This window comes from Emys orbicularis, chromosome 9 (genome assembly GCF_028017835.1).
Source record: "Emys orbicularis isolate rEmyOrb1 chromosome 9, rEmyOrb1.hap1, whole genome shotgun sequence".
Lineage (NCBI taxonomy): Eukaryota > Metazoa > Chordata > Testudines > Emydidae > Emys > Emys orbicularis.
The window spans coordinates 29,778,372-29,804,664 of record NC_088691.1 but is presented as its reverse complement, the minus strand read 5'-3'; the positions used below and the strand labels follow the sequence as shown (position 1 = coordinate 29,804,664).

General features: G+C 41.3%; 1 pseudogene; it reads left to right on the top strand.

Moving 5' to 3' along the window:
• Positions 1-2,194, top strand: LOC135883230 (zinc finger BED domain-containing protein 5-like; annotated as a pseudogene).
• The last annotated feature ends 24,099 nt before the right edge of the window (positions 2,195-26,293 follow it).

Here is a 26,293-nt window from a genome sequence, read left to right as displayed (position 1 = left end):
ATGGATTTGTGGCTAAAAGAAGGAACTTTGAAACAAAAAGCAAGTTCTTTTGGTACTCCAACTGTGGCCGAAATAAACGAGCAAAATATTGTGACACTTCAAAGTGAGGATGAACAATTGCAGTCTTTTGTTGCCGAAAAATCTGTTAGTACTAGTGAGTTATCCAAGGTGAAAGAATTTCCACCAAAGTATATCAAAAAACAAGAAGAAGCAGGTGTTAAAAGACCGAAACGAAAGTATGATGAAAGTTATTTGTCTTTTGGTTTTACATATGTTGGAAATAAAGATGTTCCTGATGCGCAGTGCGTCGTGTGCAACAAAATACTAGCAAACAGTTCATTGGCTCCTGCTAAACTTCAAAGGCATTTGGAAACCAAGCATGCTGAATACAAAGACAAAGATATAAGTTTTTTCAAGAGGCAGCGTGACTCACTTGGAAATTGTAAACTTTCGATGATTAAAATTGCTAAAACAGACAACGAAAGTGCAACAGAGGCATCTTATCGAGTAAGTTACTGTATAGCGCTTGCCAGAGAAGCTTTGGAGAAACGCTTATCAAGCCTTGCGCGAAAGATACTGTAACATGCATGTTGAGCGAGCAGTCTGGTAAAAAAATTGATGCTGTACAGTTGTCAAATAATACTGTTGCACGCCGTAGTAAAGATCTTGCTGATGACATAGAAAAAGAGCTAGTTTGCCGAATGAAAATTTGCCATGAGTATTCATTGCAGCTAGATGAGTCCACTGATGTTTCAGGACTTGCTGTGCTACAAGTATTTGTCCGATATAGATTTAATAATATTATTGAAGAGGAGCTGCTCTTATGTGAATCTCTGCAAAGCAACACAACTGAAGAAGAAATATTCAACTGCATCAACAATTTTATCAGAAAGCATGAAATTAGTTGGGGAAAATGTATTGATGTATGTACTGATGGTGCTGGGGCAATGATTGGGAAGATGACGGGAGCTGTAACGCAAATCATAAGTGTGGCATCAGAAAGCACTGAGAGCCATTGTGTTCTACACAGACAAGCACTTGCAGTTAAAAACAATACACCTCTACCCCGATATAACGTGACCCGATATAACACGAATTTGGATATAACGCGGTAAAGCAGTGCTCGGGAAGGGGGGGCGCGGCGGGGCTGCGCACTCCGGTGGATCAAAGCAAGTTCGATATAACATGGTTTCACCTATAACGCAGTAAGATTTTTTGGCTCCCGAGGACAGCGTTATATCGAGGTAGAGGTGTACCAGCATATCTGAAAATTGTGCTCGATGAAGCAGTACAAATTATTAATTTTGTCAAACCTTGACCACTTCAATCCAGGTTATTTAAAATTTTGTGCCAGGAAATGGGTAGTCAGCACAAAGCGCTTCTTTTACATATGGAAGTGAGGTGGCTATCCAGAGGAAAAGTGCTTGTGAGGCTTTTTGAGCTTCGTAGTGAACTACTGGTATTCTTCACTTCAGATAATTCAGGATGAAAATTTAATGACTGTCTGACAAATTCCTCGTGGCTAATGAGACTTGCGTATCTTGCAGATATTTTTGCAAAATTAAATGAAATTAATCTGTCGCTGCAAGGAAAGAATGTGACTATTTTTACTACAATGGATAAAATTTCGTCGTTAAAAAAGAAACTGCAATTCTGGGCATCTTCTGTAGAACAGAATAACTTCGACTGCTTCCCTACAGTACATGAATTTCTGACTGAAATAAATTCTACAGTCCATGAAGAAGTTTCCAGCACCATTTTACAGCACTTACATGACTTGCAGGCCTCTTTATTAGAATATTTTCCTACAACTATTGATGATAATGCTTGGGTTCAAAATCAGTTTGTAATTACAGCCAAACCAGTCGGCTTTACTGCGCACAATTATGAAAGCCTAATTGACTTAATTTCTGACTCTGATTTGAAACAAAAGTTTAAGGATCTTCCATTGAATAATTTTTGGAGGAGCCGAATAGAAGAGTACCCTAATGTGGCTAAATGTGCAGTTCGAGTGCTGCTTCCTTTTGCTACAACTTATTTGTGTGAGACGGGATTTTCGTATTATACTACAACAAAAACCAAATATAGGAATAGACTTGATGCTGCGCCTAACATGAGGATTCAACTTTCCAGCATTATTCCTAATATTAAGCGAATTTGTGATAGAAAAACACAGAAACACCAATCCCATTAAATCCAAATTTGTATTTCTGTTTATAAAAATAGATTTTCCTAGTAAAAATCTAATTTGTTTGGTGTTTGTGTATATATAAACACAGGTTTTTTTTAAGTAGAACACTTTTTAATTTGGACTCTTGCACTTGAGTTTTGTGCTACTTTATACACGCTTTCCAGTTAAAAATTGTTAGTTCAAGTTATTTTAAATTTGTATTTTTGCTTTGTTTTATAAAATAAAATATATTTGAGCATAAATAACACAATTTTTTATTTGAAAACCAAATAACTACAAAATAATATTGTAAGTGTTCCATAATAGGCTAAAAAGTGTTCCGTGTCCGAAAAAGTTTGGGAAACGCTGGATTAGTCTATACACAGTGTTTTGCACTGATTTAACTAAAGTGGTTTAGAACCAATTCACTTAATTGGAACAACCCCCTTTGTGTGGACACTTTTAAATTGGTTTATACAACAGATTATATTGCAATATGGAATATTCAAAGGCTATTGTATCAATTTTATAAATGTTGTATGTATCATTATAGGCTAGGGCTTGTATTCTGGGTCCATGAGGGACTTACAGGTGTTTCCAGAAGGAACTAAAATCACTGAGAGCAGGGGCTGGAGGGATTATCAGTGTGAATCCCTAAGCAGGCAGCAAGTCTGAAGGAGTCTTAGCTCCTGGAGGAAATTGCATGTATTTATTTAACCTGATTCAGGAAATCTGAAGCCCAAAGAACTGAAAACTGAATAAAAGTGATCAGCTTGACATAGGAAGGGAGCTCACACTCACTCAAGAACTGACATGAAACTGACCAAGAGACATAGACCCTGTAGAAAGGCCCTTTGTGCCTATCAGGATCTCCATGTGGAAGATAAATGACTGCCTGGTAAGCTAAGGCCTGCATGTAAGTTCTATATAATTTTAAATAAATGTTTCCTCTGTAATGCTTTTATTCTGAACAAATAATACTTGCTTAATAAAGGCTGTCTGGTCACTGGTTAGCCCTGTCATTGTCACTGACAGAACAGACTGCAGATGCTGAACTAAGTCAGACGCAGTGACTGTGTCTGTTAGATCACACTGAAGTGTGGGAGGAAGTTGCACCCTAAATCCCCAGCCTAGAAGAAGAGAATCGAGGGACTCTGCCCTTTAAAAGGTTGTGGATAGAGGCAACAAAAGAGTCAGAGGTACCTTTATCTCAAAAACGGTGATAGTTCAAAAAATGCCTTATGATGATTTAGTTTAATTTTATTTAAGGCAAAAGGGCTACACCTACTTAACTAAATCAGTTTCTTAAGCCAATTTAGTTAAAATCAGTACACAAACTGTGTATAAACCAGCCCTGTGGTACAATGTTTATTTTTCAACCCAGGAAGGAATTATTAATGAACTGTTTTAATTGGGAAGGGGAGGGAAGAGGTGTTTTTTGTTTTTAATCATGGAAACATTTGTAATGGTTTTAAGGTTTGTGAAAGCTTGTCTTTATAAAAAAAGCTTATATTTTGGAACAAATGTAAGTTTTTAATATCTCTTTAATCTTTTACTACAAAACTACAATTTAATTTAATTTACAATTAAAAAAATAGTTACAGAATAAATGGGAACATTACTTACTATGTAGTTTTCCTTTTCTGAAGAGAATCTGGCAAGATTCTCACTTCTGGATTTTAGCTTCTTAGTGCAAATCTAGGAGAACTCTTCTAGTTCTGAAGTTGTTTTGACCCTGGAGGGTAGCAGTGGTGGGGTAGAGCTAACTGACCATCATATACCCTACCTTACAAATGTTCCAGTCAGCTAGGCTGAAGACAAAGATCCCAGAAGGAAAGTCAATTCAAAGTGATCAGCAAATGAGGTTTAAAAGAAAACACCTCAAAAATAGGTAAATCTCCAAATTCTGAAGATATTTGGGCAGGTGAGTGAGAGTCCTGCAAGAGGATATTTTCAGAGGAGCACAATTACAAAATGATTAATTATCTCTTTCTAAAATAATCCCATCTGTGCAGTATTCGCATTTCTGGAGAAGTAGCTCAAGGGATGCCTCAAAAGCAAAATGAGCATAAAGCTGCAATGAACAGCAGCAACAAGGCTACTGCCAACAGTGTGACACAAAATACAACATAAGACAACATTCAAGTTTGCTGAGTCAGACAGCAAACAGAGGAAAATGCCATGCAAAAATTGGCAAGAGGCACAGGAAAAAGCACTGAAAGGCATCAAAATACCAAAAAAAGTTTCTGAAGCACCCCAAGAAAAAACAAGCCAGAGCGCCATGGGAAATGTGACAAAGTGCCCAAGGTAAACACCTCAACAACCAAGCAGGTCTAGTTGGATGGCTGGGTACAGAGATAAAAGGACAGCTTGCTTGTTTCATTGAAATCTGTGGATGAACAGGAACAATAACCAATGAGAACTACTTACCTTCAGGAAGCTTTTTGACCAACCTAGTCAAGAAGGAACTGACAGTAATGTGTGGTGTGCAGCATTTATGGTTGGCAGGGATGTGGCATATAAAAGCCATTAGAGGTCCTAGATCGCACCTCACCCTGCTACTTGAGGTGCAAAAGACCTAATGAATTATAGTATTTCACTTGGTTTCAAACTAAGAGGCAAAGATCAAGAGTGAGATTCTCAGTGAATTGGAATCTTTCCACAACTATTATTCAGTATTAAAAGGGACAGTCACAGTATTTCATGCAGTTTCTTCATATTAATATCTCTCTCACCCGTGATGATCCTTGAGTATTTAAATTTCTCTGGAGTAGTACTTACACACAGGACTGATGTCCTGCAATTGTTGATCTGCCTAAGGATATTGGACAAGAGATGAAGTCTGATGAGGAAAACTTCATTCTGTGGAAAACTACATTCACCCTGTTATTAGTCTCACTACTGTGTCCCAGATACCTTCCATCATTGTTACTCCTAGCCCTTTTTCTTTCTCAACCTTGTGGATCATCATGTGCACTAACCCCTCAGGATTTGTTCCTTTTTACCCTTCCTTTGGCAGGATTACCCAGTGTCTCCTCCTCCCACTTAGTCAGTCTCTTTCTCAACTGAGTGGTGGGGCTGAAAAAGCCTGACTGTCCCAACTGTTACCCACAGGTAGGTGGATCTGAAGGCCAATAGCAGCTCATTGGTTGGAGGCATTTTGAGAGTTCATGAATTTAAGGAATAGCAATTGGCTGCTTGCAGGCTAATGGGCAGATCGCTCTACTGTTTAAAGCTGTGATTTTCAACCTTTTTTCATTTTCAGACCCCTAAAAAATTTCAAATGGAGGTGTGGATCCCTTTGGAAATCTTAGTCTGCGGACCCCCCGGGGTCCACAGACCATAGGTGGAAAGCCACTGGTTTAGAGGAATGAGAGGGAAAAAAGGGGCAAACAGATGTGAAACTCACCCACACATTAGGACCTGACTTTTTAGAGTCATGACAATTTGTGTTTCTGTTGCTTGACCAAAATCTATGTGGTGAGGACTGCCAAATCGCCTTACTTTTTCAATTATTTTTTCCAAATATAACTTATATACCAAAACCAAATTTCCTTGCCTTGTTTGTACACATCCAAGAATAATGTTGATAGCTCTGAAAGATGTCTATTTTTCTCTTATTTATAAGGGGAGTTGGGAGTGCAAGTGGCTAACATCAGTATGTTTTAGTTATATATGGTGGCCAGCAAAGATTGGCCAGCAAAGACCGGAAACAAAACTAAAAGCAGCGACACTCATTCAAGCTCTGTCCCTAACCAAGCTCTGCCCTTTAGGGATGCCAATACAAAATACCTCTCTCAAAAGTCTATGCAGATCTAAGCAATATGATCCTCTCTGTTCTTGTGTACTTTGATCAGCAGTGATTGAAATTGTTAATGTTGACATGCAAAGCTATTATTTCAGGCTATCTGTAATCTCAAACAGACATTGCAGCATTGGTTTACATTCATTTCACATTTGGAAGGTTTCCTTCACAACCACAAGGGCTAGAGACTTTGGTTTCTTTTTAATGGAATCTTAGATTCTGTAGCATGAGATTGCAGCCACATGAGAGAAGTACTGGCTTTACTAAGATGCCATGAGATGACTTGTTTCAACTGCATTAGCCAGTCTGCCTCCCAGAGGTAGGTGATGCGTAAAAGATGCTGTTTAAATATCCTTTATCACCTGTCTGCTCTACCAGCAGAAGCAGGAATAGCAAAACTGACACTGCCCCAGCTGATGGCGCATGAAGCACAGAAAAGTGTGGGGAAGAGAGAAAACAATAGCAGCAGGGGAGATTGCCAGCTAAAAGGGGAGAGGCATCACATGGACAGGAAAAGCTGCCAACCTCATGGTCACTCTTCTTTTCCCCCCCTATAGGAAACTATGCCTATTCAGCTAAACTCTTTCAAGTGAGCAGGAAATGAAGTGAGGGACTCTGAATATGCCTCTGGCTTTGTTACTTATGCAGTTGCAGGGAAATGCACACGAACTGGGCCATAACTGAAAGCTGAGAGAAAACACACAAGATGCCAGAATATAGACAAGTGTATGCTGTTGAGAGAAAAGCACTATGCCTACACAAAAGAAATGTCAACATTTTTATCTGCAGTTTATTTATTTACCTTATGGTTTTACTGATTTCATAAAGTTAATGAAGAGCATGATTTATTATAAAGGGTAAAACAAAGGGTTGAAATCACACTACTATATTTTCATGATGTCTTTCATACAAGTTACAAATAAAATCAAGCCATATTTTAAAGGGAAAACTGAAGAGTTTTGAGTTGAACATTTAGGAGCAGGGAAATTGACTTGATGTCAGGGAGACCGTACAAGAGAGACTGGGCAGCACAATGGAACATCAGATGGTTCAGCTCCCTAAATTAGTGGATGTCCCAAGATTTGACTGTATCTTAGGACACTTGGAAGCTCAGTGTCTCAACATGATGCTTTCCTCATGCCATCATGCATTTGGACCATAATTACTTGCCTCCTTCATGGCTGTGCAGTAACAACCATAGAGAGGAGCCAGACAGAGCTAATGTCAACTCTGAAACAGTATTAACTTCCAAATAGATAGCGGTAGAGGCTATAGCATAACATGTTCCCCAACTCTACCCTCTCCTTGTCCTATGCCCAAATTACTATGGAGGTCTGACATCACTGATTTTGAGTAGAGGGAAACTCTGCCCGGGGTTCTGAAATGAATAGCTTCATGTTGGTGGAGAGAAGAATATGGCCCTAAAAATCACAGCAGTGGTCGGATTATAGAAACATCTGCCCATTGTGACAGACCAGGAGAGGAATAATGGATCCATAAACATGGAACAAAGTGGGGATTTTACACAGAATTTTGGTGGAACTTCATCTTGCATTTACTGAAATCTCTAGCCAAATCTGCTCTCGCATAAACTCATGCAAAATTAACTGAAGTCATTAGGGTTGCATTGTGGTAACTAAGAACAGAATTTGGCCCTCCAATTCTGTAAGTAGTCAGTATGTACAAAATTAAAGGTTTAATTTACAATCCCAAATTGTAATTAGGTTTTTTGCTGTAAGGGAAATGAGGAATGTGGAGAGAGTCTGGGAGCAGCCATTCTACATGCCATGTTGTCCTGAGGAACCTGTGTAATTTCAGAAAACAAAATCTTATGGGAGTTAATGCCCATCACAGTAGCATTAACTTCTGATCAATGTCTTCAGTCCCCCTTAGGGGAGTAGAAATGCACCTTATGACACCATGGCTGTGGAACAAACTCTACAAAGGAAAGAGAGGGATGGAAAGCAGCACTGAGATGCAGACCACTGTGTGTCTGCTCCAACCTCCCTAGCTAGTGACAGAATTTCTTGTGGAACAATGGGCTGATTGGTCGCCATGACCCCTGTCTCCTCCATGTGACTAGGGCCGGCTCTAGGCACCAGCGAAGCAAGCAGTTGCTTGGGGTAGCAAATTTGCAGGGGCGCAAGAATCCAGCATGGGAGCTGAGAACCAACAGGGGGCCCTGGGAGCTGTAGTTCCTTGGTTAGCTCCCTGCCTATAGAGCCAGCCCTGGAGCAGGGAAAGAACTACGTTTCCCAGCATTCCCTTTGCCGCAATTAACAGGAAAGGGAGGGGGAAGGAGTGTGGAACTGAAACCTCATGCTGCAGCTTGCTGTGAATGGTAGAGACAAAGCCAGTTCTAGGTTTTTTGCCGCCCCCACCCCAGCCCTGGGCTCCTCCCGCACCCCGTGTTGCCCCAGCCCTGGACTCTCCCTTGCCCACACCCCCTGCTGCCCTAGCTCTGGCCCCCACCTGCACCTCCTGCCGCCCCAGCCCTGGGCTCCCCCCTCCCCGCACCTCCTGCCGCCCCAGCCCTGGGCTCTCCCCCAAAGAAAGAATTGGGTGGACTAAATGGACAGTGCACCTCTCTATCTGAAGCCTAGCAAGGGAGGTACGTGGATCCCACTAGAATTTAAAATGAAAAGTAAGGGAGGGGAGGCTCTACTAGGACCTGGGCAGCTTTAGATACAGTACCAGGCACGTAGGAGGATTTACACTTCTGAGCCATGGAAGCAGAAATTGACTTTTCTTTTCCAGATTTAGCTAATATTCAGAAAGGAAATCTAGCACCTGCCTTCCAGATTTGAACACCCTCAAAATTCAGGAGTGCTCAAGCTCAATTTGAGCAGCTGTTACTTCATTTCTCCCAAATCAAATATACTGATCCACTGTAACTTGCTGTAGAAAAAGTAGAATAAATTGAGCAAGAAATGCTTCCCAGTGGTTATTAGGACTGGAATTGCTATTTTCAACAGCCATTGCTTTTTTTTATTTTTATTTTTAGTTTTAGTTTTATTTGTTTAAAAGGAAGACAGTGATATTGCATTGGCAAATTCCCCATAGAAACAAAGAATGGAACAAAAGAATAATAAAGGCACCTCAACTTTTCCTCATTTATGTAGGACAGTCTTATAATATGCATCCAGATATCCTTCAATCACACAAGCTGAAAATTGTTCCACTTTACTGCAGTTCTGTAACCATATGGGAACCAATCCTGTCTGTGTTCTGTGCACATCCAAAATTCCTGCTGAATGACCCGCCCCGGGAGCGAGTTACCAGTGACCCAGGGCTGGGGCGGCAGGAGGGTGCAGTTGGGGGCGGGCGGGGGGGGGGGGGGAGGGAGAGAGAGCCCAGGGCTGGCGGGGGGTGGGGGGGGGCAGCCAAAAAAATTTCTGCTTGGGGCAGCAAAAAACCTAGAGTCGGCCCTGCATGTTACTCTAGATCCTCCTCTCAAAGGAAGAATGTTGGATTTCCCATGGATTTTTAGGTTAACCTAAAAGCACCTTTTTCTTTCTCATGAGTTTTTCTGTAGGAGGGGAGCATGTGGCCTTTCCTGTCACACATGCACAAAATGTATTTAATGAACACAAAAGATCTTTTTGTTTTGACAGATATGCAACAGTTAGGGCACTACTTAGAAACAGTTATCCAACTGCATAATCAAGTCTTCAGAAAGAAAATTAGGACTATATCAATCAGGAAACAAAATAAGATTTTCAGAAACAACCTGAATTTTGTTTTATAATGAATAATATTCTATAGATGATCCCTTTCTTATAAAGCTTTCTTGTAGTTACATATATCTTTGTGAGCGTCCTAGTTCGTAAGGCCTTACTGGTCTTCCAGCGTTTGGATTATCCAGTGGTTGAGCAACATTCTGAAACCTGTCAGACCTAGAAAACTCCGGTATGCCAGATTTCTGTAAAGAGATTGAAGTTAAAATGTAAATAAAGGTAATTTAATAAGACATTTCCTACTGTGTTTCCTCTTAAAACTGGCTGTTCATATTTATATGTCAAATTAGGTTTCATTAAGTACATTTTAAGTTCTAGTTTCTGTATTTGTGAACACTAGCCATCCGGAGTGTCTGGAGATCATTCTGATATAAATTGCAAAAGATTTGGATCCTGTGTGCACTGGAGTTCAAACCATATTAGTAAGAGCTAATAGAGGTATGATATGATGTATAGGTTTTATCAGTATGAATTTGGGATAGCTGTATTGTTCATCACTGGTGAGACTACAAGTAGGTTATCCAAAAAAAGGGTCAATAAAACCTGCAGATCACATCATGGTGTATTATGCTTATGTCACCATCTTAACAGAAAAAAACTTTTAGAAATGTTTTAAAGAATAAAAAAAAAATAAATAAATAAAAAAAAAGGTTTCCCTCAGTACCATGAGTCCTGCTGTACAGACAGACCAGAGGGAAAGGACAAAAAAACCCATTTAAAATTTTTTTTTTTTTTTTAAGAATCAAAAAGTTACTTAATTGCTCTACTATATATAAAATATCACAATTTTAAGACTAATATCTTGATATCCTGGAAAATTTCAGGAGTTGAAGCAAGTGTGTCCCATTGGAGAGCTAGAAATCACCTTTTCCAACAGCTCCCATTTCTGTCCTTGCAAGGCTCTGCGATATTGTACCTTAAATCTGTCACTGCTCTGGGACTGAATTTTGCCTGTTGTTGACCTTGGGCTGATGTAATTTTAGGGAGGAAATTCTACACTTGGGGAAAGAAGAAAACATTTCCCTGGCAGTGGTTTTTTTCCTTTTGTGTGTCTTTTTGAAGCTCTCCAAAAGCTTAGAATGTTACACCTATATCCTGCCAAGATAGATTATTGGTATGGCCCTACCAAATTCATGGTCCATTTCAGTCAATTTCATGGTCAGAAGATTTTAAAAATAATAAATTTCATGATTTCAGATATTTAAACCTGAAATTTCATGGTGTTGTATCTATAGGGGTGCTGGTTCCAAAGGGGGTAGTGGGGAGGTCGCAAGGTTATTGTAGGGGGGTCATAGTATTGCCACCCTTACTTCTGCACTGCTGCTGCTGGCGATGGCGCTGCCTTCAGATCTGGGTGGCCGGAGAGCTGCAGCTGCTGGCTGGGAGCCCAGCTCTGAAGGCACCGCCACTGCCAGCAGCAGCACAGAAGTAAGGATGGCATGGTATAGTATTGCTACCCTTCTGTGCTGCTGCCTTCAGAGCTGGGCCCTTGGCCAGCAGCCACCGCTCTCCGGCTGCCCATTGCCACCCTTACTTCTGTGCTGCTGCTGGTAGTGCTGCTGTCACAGCGGGGCGCCTGGCCAGCAACCACCGCTTTCCAGCCACCCAACTCTGAAGGCAGAGCAGAAGTAAGGGTGGCAATATTACAACCCCCCTACAATATGCTTCCAATCCCCCCATAACTCCCTATTGTGTTGGGAGCCCCAGTTTGAGAAACGCTGGTTTCCTCTGTGAAATCTGAATAGTATAGGATAAAAGAATACAAAAGACCAGATTTCACGTCCGTGATGCGTTTTTCACAGCTATGAATTTGGTAGGGCCCTAATTATTGGGCAGTATGTAAGCACCTGATCAAAAGTCCATGAGAAATGCTGTCTGTCTCGAAGCTCCATAATTTCACATGGTACTCATGATCACATATGCAACAGTTTTACAAAATCATGCTACAGAATAGATCCTACCTTCCCCAGCCAGGGCTAGGTAAATTAGTTCAGCACTCGGCTAGCAAGAATTATTTTAAAACATGGTTTAAACTCTAGAGGAAAAGGCACCTTATTTTTCATTCTCTTACCATTTTCCCCTTTTGCAATAAACCTTTGAACAACTAATTGAAGACAATACTTTAATAGGAATACAGGCTTCTGAAAAAAATGGACTTCATGGGATGCCTGCAACATTTTTGTATCAACAAAATATTTTCTGTATGGGAATTACATGAAACTTATGCCTGAGTGAAAGAAAAACTCCTCCAGAATTCCAACTAGCTGAATCAGCTTTCAGACCCTAATTTTTTGCATTGATGACAACAAATTTATATAGCAAAATAAATGTCTGGTGTCCTTAAGGATAGTGGTGGGGACCTTTTGGTTGGTGGCAACCTAGCTCCCTTTTATGTCATTAATTCTACTTTGCACCTACTCTAAAGGCCTGATCCATGGTGGGATTTCTGTCAGATTTAAGAATGTTTCTCAGAGGTTCAAACATAAATTATACATAAATGATGAGTATGTGGAGTGTCTAATGGAAAATAATTAGATATTTGAGGTTTTCTGAATGTTTAATTTTTCTTAATTTTTTTGTAACAAGTTTTTTAGAATCTTTACACTAAACTCTTCCCCTTCTGATTTTTTTTTTTTTTTTTGGTTGACTCTGTTATGAAGAGCTGTGCCTATTTTACTTGCATAGGACCTTCCATATGGAAAGACCCCAAATTGTTTGGACACACAAATCACTTCACTGTACCACTGAAAGAGACAGCTACGGGGCAGGAAGGGAGTGCTAGTTAGGTTATTTATTTAGAATTTTTAATTGACATTAATTGCTGAAGCTGATGGAGTCCTTACATTGTTTTAAATAATCATTTACACATGATTCAGTGGCTAGAGAAAGGGAATGTGAGTCATAGTTTACCCTCAGTTCTACAAATAGCTTTTTGTGTATTGGAAAAAGAGATTTAATTTCTCTGTGCCTACGTTTACTTTTTTATAGTATGTATATCTACCTACCTTCACAAGCATGCCATGAAGCTTTTGTATTAATGTTTGTAAAGCACTTAGAGATCCTTGGATGAAAGGTGCTGTGTAAGAGTTAAATATTAGCAGCACTATTGTTATTACTATTATTAGCTGTTTAACAGTGCTAGCAATAACACAACATTTTAGGGCAAAAAGTGAAGGAGAAAGTATATATTTGACAATTCAGGGGAAATTTAGTTAAACAGTAGATAATGAGTCAGTTTGGAAGTTGTTCAATATACCATAGTTATACTAAGAGCTTTGTGTCTACAGCACCCATTTTAGATTTGTACATCACCACCACTGAAGATTTCAACATGACTCTGGAAACAAAGTCACTACATTACTCCAATTTTATACTGGTGTAACTCCAACCAAATCAATAAATGATGCTGGCACAAAACAAGTGTAACACATTGGTGAATCAGGTACAGAGCTTGTTAGGCATTTGTGTTTCACATAAATTTTAAAAATTCCCCTCATTGTAGAATATCAGCAACGTAGAATTATAGTTTCCATAGCAGCAGATGGATATGCTTTTGGTCCTCTAGATTCTCTATCAAAAGGCTGGATAATGCAACCGTTACTCACTTTATTAAGCACTTATTCATATGAGTAGTCCCACTGACCTCAACAATAGCTCAAATTTACCCATATGGAGAGGGCTCACACAAGGATAAAACCCTCAAAATGGGGCTTTCACAATCTAGCCTAGACTGAATAGTGATATAAGATTTCTGAGATAAAAAACACAGAAGTTAGAGATGTAAGCCTTTAACACACAGAACATTTTTCAAATGAACGCAAGTCTAGCCACATAAAATGTATACAGGATTATGACAGCTTATTCTCAAGTGTCAGGTTGCAAGATTGTATAAGACACCTTTCATGTGTGCTTGAGATAGTTTGTACGTACAGGAAATTGCCTCCCAGACATAGCTGGAATGGGGTTGTCCTCTTCATAATCCACATTAGGAATATGACTGTTCTGATAGCCAAACTGGTTACGCTGGGGAGATTGGAGGCTGAAAGAACTGTCTGCTGTTGGAACTGGTCTTCCTGATGGCTGATGTGGTATATAGCTATCAGAATTAAACAAACAGGGTTTAAAAATATTTGCAATGTCTAATCAAAATATAAATAATTGTAAATGATGACACAGTATTTGTATGTGTTGAGTTAAAACAATCACCATAAGCTTTTTTTATTTTTGACATTTCACTTCACTCTTAGGCCCCATTCCTGCCAAGACTTAAGCATACAAGCATACAAGTACGTTTATGGATGTGAGTAGTTCCCTTTGACTGTAAGCTCTTTGGAGCAGAGACCATATCTACCTCTATATTTGGCACAATGAGACCCAAATCCCAATTTTGGCCTGTGGGTACTACCATAATACATATCAGGGGTGGCAAACCGTGACTCACAAGCTGAATGCAGCTCTTTTACATTAAAGTGTGGCTCGCAAAGCCCCCCAGACCCTCCCCATTCTGTGGGGAGTGAGGGGGGGAAGTTTGGGGCTTCTGACCTGTGGCGGGGTTGTGAGACTACGGGCTTCTGCCAGAGATGACTGGTGCCAGCTGAGAGTAGGGAGGCATAATTTAAAGGTTTCCATCCCCCAAGGCATGCTCCTCTCTTGCCCTCAGTGGCCCCTCCCTGCAACTCCCAGGTGTTAGCTCCAGGTGGAGCAGCAGTGGCAAACTGCTGAGAACTGCAGGGAGGGGTCCGCTGCTTTAGCGCTGCAGGGAGAGGCAGCAGCAAAAGCAGCAGCTTTCCCTACAGTTCCCAGCTGTTTGCCGCTGCCTCTCCCCACAGCCGCAGCTCCCAGTTTGCTGGCTCCAACCGCTGCTGTGCAGGGAGGGGGCCTTGAGGCACCATGTGACTGAGCAGGGCCAGCAAACCCTGCAAAAATCTGGGGCGGGGACAAATGACCTGATGAGCCCTCCCACATGTTGCCTCTGGCTTCTGCCTATCTGGGAGAGCGGTCTTAGGGCTTCAGCTGAAGATTGTCATATGTGGCTTGGAGGGTCAGCAAGTTTGGCCACCCCTGATATATATAATGATTTATTAATATCACATTTTAAAAATCAACACAATAAAAATTTCACAAAGATAATACTTATTAAATATGGTCCATATTAGACTAAATATAAAATCAAAGCAAGAATACTAACCATAGAGCTCAAGAAACACTGACCAAATCTTTCTATATTCCTCTCATTTGCCATTTGAATGGAAAGATACTTAAAGTATAATCTGGCAATTTTAGATGATCTAGTCAAATAACTAATAACCTTTTGTGACATTCGATTTCCAAAGCAATGGCTCTCTGGTAAGAAAACCAGCTTACCCACAATAAATTTTCTTCAGGAATAATTCTACTTAATATTTTGATAATGTTGTTTAAAAGTTATACAGGAGGTTTTCTCCTGGAATATATAGGCTTTACATAATTTAGCCAAAAATGAGAAGAGATGAATTTTTTGAGAAAAAATGGGGACAGCTAGAGATATTGTAGGCCATTACCACACAACATTTTTCAAATGAATGCAAGTCTAGCCATGTAAAATGTATATACCACAAATTTGGGTTATGTGGTTTGACAGTGTTTGTACTGGAAGCTTCTCTCTCTCTCTTAAGTATCATAAATATGCTCAGGGCACAGAATGAACTGATGTAGCTGGTTAATTTAGCTAGGTGTTAATCTTTGATAAGTATATCTTGACGATTTTGGTATATTTATATACGAGAGCAAGCCTGTACTAAGGACCAAAAGGCTGATAACTATGCTCCTCTTCCTTAAAGGAAGTTGCAGTTATGCGTGGCTCTGGTAATGCACTGCTATCATCTTGTCCTATTCAGCTGTATTCTAAATCCAGATACACCCTAATCTTAAGTGATGGATAGGGAAGTAAATTTGTCATCATGCTCACAAGTGTCATGGATTTTCTATGCTTTTCTTTTGAGTCTTTTGACTTTCCTCATCTTTCCACTCAATTAGTGATGGAAGAAAAGAGATACCTCTACCTGTTAATCCTGCAAGGGGAGAATATTGTGCTGCCAGTTGCCTACCTCATGTTAGGGGAGTGAAGATTCTATTACTGCAGAACCTGGAGGTAGGAGCTCTGGTGTCTGGCAGTTGTGGGGGAGGAGGAAGAAGGGGAGAGAGCATAGCTAACTGAGGGATTTCTGTTTTTTTCCTCCCTAAAAAAATCACAAATAAACCTATGATTTTTGGAGAAAAGTCACCATTATTAATTTACAAGTCTAGTGATCTATTTTGGAATTTAGCTTCAGAAAGAAAAGGGCTAGAAACTTAACTTTTTGTTTTTAACGAGAGCTTAGATTAGGTGGAACAAAATTTAACATTTGACAAACCTCATAGATATATGGAAAACACTAAGATTACCTAGTAATTGAAGATTTAGACTCTAACTTGGTAAATTTAGTCCTGTGTGGTAGTTCTCATGGAACATTAATGTACAGAACAATCCTGAAGTATTTGCAACAACAGGTTTGAGTTATGAGAGGACAAAGAACAGTGTTCAAAAGGAGAAAAACCCACCAGTTTTCCCAAAGTCTCACAATTCTAAAACAATGTATCTGACCGACCTAGTCAGTAGCTGCTAAATTATAATATGCATATAAAGATTCAAAAGTACAATTAATGCTAATGCAACAGGTATAATAGCAACCCCTGAATACACTTAGATATCTTAGAACTTCAATGATCCTTAAAAGAAAATGTCACAGAACTGTTAGATTCTGCTTTGTGCCTTAAAAAAAAAGAAAAAAGGCTGGAGAGGTACAGGGGAGTGCAGGCTGGGAGTAGAAGGAAAAAGCAGGTAGTGGAGTAATGAGGGGAAGAGCCACTGGACCAGGCAATGAGGATGTAAAAGAAGGACTATAACAATAAAGAATATTTGTTCAGATGTTTGTGCAAAGCCATAACTTGAGCAAATGGAATTCAATTGTGATTAGAAATAAAATTTATTTAGTTTACATCAGTTCTTAGTATAAATTTAATCTGATCAAATATCTGACTAGAAGGGGTTCTAAAATGGGCACTGAAAATGATTAGAGAGGCATGGAGGGACTTTAGTATGATGAGACAATATAATTTAGAGGAGTGATGAATAAAAAGAGATAACAGAGGTATGCAAAATAATACGTGATTTAGAGGAGATAAATCACGTGTTTCTGTTTACCCTATCGTAATTCAAGAATAAGGAAAATTCAATGAAATTGAAAGGTTCTAAATTGATAAGAGGAAATACTTTTTTATACAACACATAATTAGGCAGTGGAACTTATCACGTATAGATGCCATTGAGGATTCAACAAAGCACTGGACATTTATACACCAGACAAGAGAAAGAAGAGTCACATTATTCCAATCTATAGAGAGAGAGAGAAACTCTCAGGTTTCAAGGCAGATGCCAATCCTGGGTGGATGGGAGTAAGGAGGAAACTTCCCCTTTGGACAGGTTTTTCCAAAACTGTGCACTATGGGTTTCCTGCATCTTCTGAAATATCTGGTACTGGCTACTGTTACAGGTAGGGTATTGGACTAGATGGATTAATGATTTGATCCTGTATGGCAATTCCTATACCACTGATAAAGTTATATAGTGATTCTTTCACCCTCTAAGCCAAGGACCAAGTCTGGAGAGAAAATGAGAAAAGAAGGTCTGACAAAAGCACAGCATACCTGTAAACTTCTACTTCACCAGGTGACTGTGATTGCGCAAAACTTTGGCTTTGCAGTTGAATTTTTGGCATTTTAATATTCTCGGTGGTCCAGTCATCCTGTATAAGAAAGATGAGAAGCGAAGGCTTTACACACCAAGAACACAACAGTATGTTTACAAAAGTAACTCATCAGGTGCAACTTGCTAGCAACTTTGACTTTGATTTTAAAAATTTAGTGTTTACACTTGTATAATTCTATCAATTCGTTTACCAATTATAAAACTCCCTTTTGGTGTATTTGTTGTGAAGATAGTATAATCACCCTTGTCACTATCAATTCATTAATATTATAATAGGTGTAAATTCCACATAACAAATAAGGCTCAATGGACCTGATGCTCCTCTTCAACCGGTATTATAACAATGCAACTCCACTGATATCAGTTACTCCTAATTTACTCCCAGTATAAATGAAAGACAAATAAGCCAACAAAATGACTCTGATAGTGAGGGTCATTTTAATGGTAGGTTTTTTTTTAAAAAAAAAGTGTTTCTCTTTTTCATCAAATGTATTATGGAGGGGGGAAAGAGAGAAGGAAGAGGATGTAGAGTGGAGGTCTAATATGTGCGAGTAATTGTAGAGTCGCTGCTTTTTAATGCAGTATCTTTTTGTTTTGCAGAGAGATCCTCTCCTAAAAAGGGAATGACAAAACACCAGAGCATCGTTTTCATGCAGCAGGAAAGGGAGCAATCTGAAGAATCAAAATATGTACTCTGTAGTGGCAACCAAGCTCAAATTATGTTTCCTCTTCTAAAGCTACAACAAGTCAGGATCATCAGCAACTTGTTAACTTAACACACTAGCATCTGGAGGGAAGAATTATATGGCCCATCTCCCTGCCAGTGTCCCTAAATGTATAGTTTCTAGTGTTTTGACTAGTCCAATTTTGTCTAATGCATGAAAGCATTGGTTCTGGTTTCCTTATTTAGGCAAATATCCAACTAATGTCAGCGGCACCATCCTTTTAGTTTTCTCTATTTCTTAGACTGTCAATATTTTCTTTATTGGAGTGTTAGCAGCTGCAGCAGAATCACCACCCAAAGGCATAGTTACTTAGGGATACTCTAATTCGTAACCCCAATGGGGCTGTTGTGCTGGAGGGTGTTGGTAGCTTCCAGGAAGCAAGTCTGATCTGTGGGCAATAAAATATCTCATTGCAGCTGATGGGCATGCTGACCATCCTTCATTCTGGGTAAATGGAAAAAGCAAGTAAGCTCCTTTATGGAATAAGATAGCTGAAACAATAGAAGCCACTGCCCAAAGCATCAGCCACATGGAAAACCTGAGCACAAATGAACTAAGGGAGAAAAAGTGGGATTTCCATGGGACTGATTACAAATGCAGGGGCTGGGGCATTGACTGGATTGCAGGTAGGTATGTAGGTAAGGGGGTGTGTCTCTCTCCCCTTTAAAGGCAGAAAGCCAACTGAAAGCAGTCAGGAAAGTGAGAGAAGTACAAGTAGCATGGCCCAGAGAGGAAGCCAAAAGAGCTTCTTTTGAGCAAAGTGCTGGCTGAAAAGGCAGGCTTGCAAATAATAAGCAAGAAAACTGCCCCTGTTGTTTGTTCCTACTGTGTTCAGGTAAACAGGATTTTGTGTCCATTCTTTGTAAACAAACAGGATTGCACCAAAGAAACACCTGACTTATATCATCACTCTCTCCTCCCAATGTAAACAACACAACGAGGCCCCAAATGTTGGCTAATTGCTCAGGGCAATAGGGCTATTACAGTAGCAGGGATTTTCAGGACTACAGTGCACATTGGCCATGCCCCCTATGCCATCTTTACACCACCTGGGTATTCCCCACAATGGGAAACTCACCAGCTAGCTTCTCCTTTATGGCAGTTTTATAGGGCCATTTTACTGCTTTGGTATCATAACAAGGACATAGCATAGATTAGGATTTGGCCTTCTTTTGCTGTAATAACTTAATTTAAAATAGTTAACACATTAACGTAATATTTTTGGTTTTTAGAAACTAACAATTTGAAGAAATATTTCATTATAAGATAATACCATGGAGGTGAACGAGGGCATAATGCAGTAGCCCTTACATCTCTAGTGAGACTGCTCACACGAGTAAGGGCTGCAGAAGTGGACCCCTAATTTGTAGCACTTATACTTTTCATTCGACAGGTAGGTTATTTACTACTTCAGTAAGAAAAGATAAAGCTAGCATCTGTAGTAGAGCATTGGCCTGCTAAACCCAGGGTTGTGAGTTCAATCCCTGAGGGGACCATTTAGGGATCTGGGGCAAAAATCTGTCTGGGGACTGGTCCTGCTTTGAGCAGAGGGTTGGACTAGATGATCTCCTGAGGTCCCTTCCAACCCTGATATTCTGTGATTCAAATTCAGCAATAATTATAAAAAAAATCAAACAGCACCATCTACTGGTGAAAGAAAAACTGTGCCTTATGTATTTCTGTTAAGTGATAAAATAAATGATTTTCTATTAAAATATTTTACAAATGCATTTATCATGGCAGATATCTGCTTTCATTTCTCAGGCAGCCAGATTTGTTGTTTGTAAATGAGATTACTTGCATGCACAGGTCCAAATGAAAGAAAAAACGGTTACTCACTTTCTCGTAACTGTTGTTCTTCGAGATGTGTTGTTCATGTCCATTCCAGCCAGGTGTGTGTGCACCGCGTGCACGCCAGCCGGAAGATTTTTCCCTTAGCAGCGTCCGTAGGGTCGGCCTGAGTGCCCTCTGGAGTGGCGCCTTCATGGCACCCAATATAGGGCCTTACCGACACTCCATCCCCTCAGTTCCTTCTTGCCGGCTATTCCAACAAAGGGGTAGGAGGGTGGGTATTGGAATGGACATGTCGAAGAACGACAGTTACAAGAAAGTGAGTAACTGGTTTTTCTTCTTCGAGTGATTGTTCATGTCCATTCCGACCAGGTGACTCACAAGCCAAAGGTCAGGAGGTGGGGTCAGAGTCATGCACTGATTGGAGCTCAGCACGTCCAAAGGCCGCATTGTTTCTAGCCTGTTGTGTAATTGCATAGTGCGTCATGAATGTATCGATGACCACATAGCCACCTTGCAGATTTCCTGAGTAGGGACTTGCACCAGGAACGCCGCTGAGGAGGCCTGGGCCCTGGTAGAGTGGGCGGTAATTGGCGGGGCGGGCACTCTCACCAGGCCGTAACACTCCCGAATGCAGGATGTGATCCATGACGAGATACATTGAGAAGAGACAGGGAGACCTTTCATTCTGTCCGCCACGGCCACGAAGAGTTGGACGGACTTCCGGAACGACTTAGTCCTCTCTATGTAGAAGGCTAGGGCCCTACGTACGTCCAGTGAGTGCAGCCTGCGCTCCCTATCGGAGGAGTGTGGCTTGGGATAGAACACTGGGAGGAAGATGTCCTGGGCCATGTGGAACTGGGAGACAACCTTGGGGAGAAAGGCCGGGTGAGGTCTGAGTTGGACCTTGTCCTTATGAAAAACTGTGTAAGGGGGCTCGGACGTAAGGGCTCTGAGCTCCGATACCCGTCTAGCCGAGATGATTGCCACGAGGAATGCGACCTTATATGAGAGATACAGCAGGGAGCATGTCGCCAGTGATTCGAATGGAGGGCCCCTAAGTCTGGAAAGGACAGGCTGATGCGAATGGGGGAAGAGCCTGTCCAGGCCCCTGAGGAAATGACTGACTAAAGGGTTTGCGAAGACCGAGAAGCCGTCAGTGCCCGGATGGAAGGAGGAGATGGTGGCTAAGTGGACCCTTATCGATGACAGGGACAGGTCTTGTTGTTTTAGATGAAGGAGGTAGTCCAGTATGAACAGTATGGGGGCAAGCAATGGCGGCTGACTGCGTTGTCCCGCCCAGATGAAGAATCTCTTCCACTTGGTAAGGTACGTTGCCCTGGTTGAGGGCTTTCTACTACCAAGGAGGACCTGTCTGACTTGGACTGGTCCGAGCAGGCCAGCTCCGTGGTGTTTAACCATGGAGTATCCAGGCTGTTAGGTGGAGTGACTCTAGATTTGGGTGTTGGAGTCGGCCATGGTCCTGCGTGATCAGATCCAGAACCAGCGGTAAAGTAAGCAGTGCCGCTACGGACATTCCCAGGAGCGACGTGAACCAGTGCTGGCGTGGCCACACCGGCGCTATTAGTATGACTCGGTCCCAGTCCCTGCGGATCTTGAGGAGCACCTTGTGAACCAGCGGAATTGGTGGGAAGGCATAGAGCAGTCAGCCCCCCCACACGGGAGGAGGAAGGCATCCGTGATGGACCCCAGGCTGTGACTCATGAGGGAGCAGAATAGCTGACATTTCCTGTTGCTGCAAGTGGCGAACAGGTCTATCTAGGGAGCGCCCCAGAGATGGAAGATTGAGCTCACCACGTTTGGCTGGAGGGATCACTTGTGGCAGTGGAAGGTCCAGCTGAGACTGTCTGCCAGCGCGTTCTGAACCCCTGAGAGGTATGACACCTGCAGGTGGATTGAGTGCTCTACGCAGAAGTCCCACAGCGAGAGGGCTTCCCGGCACAGGGGAGAGGAGCGTGCACCCCCCTGTTTGTTGATATAGAACATTGCCGAGGTGTTGTCCATGAGGACTGATATGCGCTTGCCTGCTATGCGGGTTTTGAAAGCATGGCATGCCAGGCGCACCGCTCTCAGCTCTCTGAGCTAGGTCCGCCTGAGACCAGAGGCCTGAGTCCTGAGGTCCCCTAGATGAGCTCCCCAGCCCAGGTCCGAGGCGTCCGTCACCAAAGAGAGAGAGGGCTGAGGGCTGGCAAAACGCACTCCCGCACAAACCACTCGCGCGTTGAGCCACCATAGAAGGGAGTCCAACACCGGGCGGGGGAGGGTTACAATGCTGTCCAGAACGTCTCGGGCTGGCTGATACACCGACGCCAGCCAAGACCGACCCTACGGACGCTAAGGGAAAAATCTTCCGGCTGGCGTGCACGCGGTGCGCGCACACCTGGTTGGAATGGACATGAACAATCACTCGAAGAAGAAATGGAGAATATGGAAATTACAGTGAGTTCCTGTCTGTCCCTTATCTCATACAGGGAAAGTTTATATAGCCATTTCTTCTTTATGTTGCTGGCTAGTACAAGTGGCAATCTCTGTTACTGAAACTATGTTGTCTATGGTCAGAGAACAGAGTTGTGAGTCAGGAGTGGGATATTGGCATAGGAGGGATGGTCTAGTGAGTAGGACACTATAGACTGGCACTCAGGAGTTTAAGTCCCAGCTCAGTCATAGATTTCCTTTGTGGCCTTGGGCTACTCTTTTAATTTACCCTGTTTGACAGGGAGTTTGTGAAGATAAAATTCATTAAAATGATTGTGAGGCGCTTTGACACAATGGTGATGAGTGCCATATAAATGTTTAGATACTATCCTAAAGAATGTATCCCAGAATGAAGGCAGGACTCTGTCATTGACTCACAGTGTGCCGTTGGGCCAGTTTTATGTAACTTCTGTGCTTCAGGTCAGTTTAGCCAACTAGTAAAAGACGTTGCTGCACGTTCACTTCAATGTGAATTTAGGATTTGACTCATCCTTGTTCCAAATATAAAATTATAAAACAGGAAGTGGTTGTTTAAAGTATTCCAGCCTCAATACTAATTCAGTGATATAAATTAAATTAAAATACACAGTGTATTATGAATTATGGTAAAACTTCTTAGTATGTAGTACATATGTCCTATCACAAGCTTGACTGTTCATCTAGGGAATGAAGAACAGAGACAAACTGAAAATTACATTATGCATAACCATACTCTGCTGGCTAGCCAAAACCAACCAATCCACCCCACAGAAGTGTCTGTAGATGAGAAGTCTCACAACATACGTGGCAGGAGAAAGAAGGGCCACACTATTACAGTTTTACCCAGAGGTTAGCCCTTCACCTAGAATAAATTGAAAGGCAAACTAAATACAGTTGGAAGAAATACTTACATTCATAGCTTATATACAAGTCCAAGATTTCATTGTATCCAATTTTAAGGCATTACATTATCTTTTTTCATGATGGGCCAGGCCCTAAGCAAGTATAAATTAGTATAGCTTCATTAATTTCAAAGCAGTTATTCTAGTACATCAGCTAAGAATCTGCCCTGATATATCTTCATTACAACAGAACACGACCATAGAGCTTGAGCTGTTGTCTCTAGATACATATTTCAAGAGAGGCGGTATGGAACAAATCCTTGCTAGGCTTCCTTAAACGCGCCCATCAAATTTGTAAACATATCTATTTTGTACATGCGGAACTTAACATGTTTTTTAAATTTGCAGGCAAACAATTTTACTTTGTATTTACAGTAATGACAATGCAGGTGTGTGCCTCATTTTGCAACATGACAGGTATATTGTGGGACCAACATGGAAACAACAACACTGCATACGGGTATATTTATGTTTGTTAGGAAAGCAATAAGTAAAGTGAATAGGAAAGCAAAGCACTTTCTCAGCAACCTGAGCTGACTATTGTTAGAGGTCAGTGTTGAGACACACTGGCAGACCATAGCAGTGGAAATCTGCACTACTGCTGTCCACGCAGTACCTGTTCTGTAGATAAACTGAGGATCTGTTTTTCACAAGCACTGTATTCACACATACCACACATACTTGCCTGTATTCATTGCACTTTTAATGCTGGCTTGTTTCCTCCTCTCACCTGCACTGCTTGGATGCAAGGCAGCATCAAGCACTGGGTGAATGAAGACAAACTCAGATTTTAAGCCCTGATTGTTTAACATACTGGCCTTCAAAATGTATTGCAAATACTGTTGCAAATACTATTCACCAATACATTGAACATTACAAAATCACATCGGATTTCCACTTGAAATGGGCGCATGTGACACAAGCTAGATGGCAAATATTTCACTTTTTTACCTTAGCCCACTGCTGTTGAGAAACATATCTTGAGTTATCACCCAGCTCAGGAACAAACACAGGGTTATGCTGTGACTCGAGTTTTGTTTGTCTTGCCTGTTTCCTGAAATTCAAAACAAACCATGATGTGGAGTATGTTCATGAACATGTCTTTTATGAAAAACTTAGGTCCTCCTTCTCCCTTGTACACAGGTACAATATAGACCAGGGGTAGGCAACCTGCGGCATGCGAGCTGATTTTCAGTGGCACTCACAGTGCCCGGGTCCTGGCTACCGGTCCGGGGGGCTCTGCATTTTAATTTAATTTTAAATGAAGTTTCTTAAACATTTAAAAACCTTATTTACTTTACATATAACAATAGTTTACTTATATATTATAGACTTATAGAAAGAGACCTTCTAAAAACATTAAAATGTATTACTGGCACGCGAAACCTTAAATCAGAGTGAATAAATGAAGACTCGGCACACCACTTCTAAAAGGTTGCCAACCCCTGATATAGACTAAGAACACTGAATCTTTATTACAATCCTCAGCTGCATAGATTAGTATGTACCATGCCAATTAATCATGATAAAAGTGTACTCAGTGGCCGTGGATGTTAACTAAAAACACTTGCTGAAGTAAATTGCAAATGTTGGGCCAAATTTCCCTCTCATTTACACCTTCATGGACTGTGCTGCAGAGGCTTAACTGAGGCCAAAATTGAGCCTGCTGTATTGTGGAGATATAGAATGTTGCATTAATGCAAGTCTCCTCTCAGTCCTCTCCTCTCCTCTCACCACTGAAGGGGGTGGGGGGTGAGAGGAGAGGAGAGGACTGAGAGGAGACTTGCATTAATGCAACATTCTATATCTCCACAATAGAGATATTGTGTACTCCACTTTCAGTACCTAGAACAGTCTCCCATTTTCTATCTCAAGCTCCACATATGCTTCAGCTCCTCCTTAAAATTTCCTCATTCTCCCAAGTAATCTCAGGTGCCTGGAGCTGCCCCTGGGTTGAGGAAAGTATTCCCTCCTTTCCCTCAGCTGTTGATTTGTCTTGTCTACCTTACATTAGAAACTCATTACAGCAGATAACGTATTATACAGTTTATAAAGCACTGTGCAAGTCAACAGTACTACACATATGATTAATAATAAATAAGATGGAGACTCTGCAGTAAGGGGCCAGATCATATAAAGTGTATAGTTAACTTTTCCAAGCCCCTTATAATCTGAAATGAAGCCCACTTTCCCCTTCTCCGGTGTTTGCAGATGGCCCCTGTATGCTTAGACATCCACAACAGGTTTTATTTTTTCACTGAGGTAGTGCAGTATTAACTTGCTATAATTTTCCTTTAGTAATTTATAGTGTTTTTCTTTTCAGTGTAGGATATGGAATGCTTTTTTGGTGCGACTTCTCCCACATCTCCTTAGATAATGGCTCTTGTACTGAATTTGCAGATATTTTAAGGTTCTTCTACAATGGGCTGTGTTGCTCTGTAGTTTAGCATGGCAGCCATATAAAAATGTTAGCTCTTGCATAGTATTGTGAGATTTAGTTGCTATGTTTTGGGATGCACATACACGCCTTAGTGACAGCAGGCATGAACCAAATGGCTTCTTAGGGCAGAGATGCCCCTCATTCTTTAAATACTTGGGGATGCTCTCATAGACAGTGCACAAAAAGTTTTACAGAGCACAAGTAGCTGCTCAAAATGCCAATGATTGGGATAAATAGTGCTTAATTGGCAGGATCCTGGTCAGATCTCTCGAGTCTGTTTGAGGTTGAAGCAGGGGCGGCTCTATGTATTTTGCCGCCCCAAGCACGGCAGTCAGGCGGCTTTCGGGAGCATGCCTGCGGGAGAGTCTGCCGGTCCCGCGCCTTTGGCGTACCAGCCGCCGAATTGCCGCCGAAACCGTGGGACCGGCGGACCTCCCACAAGCATGCCGCCAAAGGCAGGCT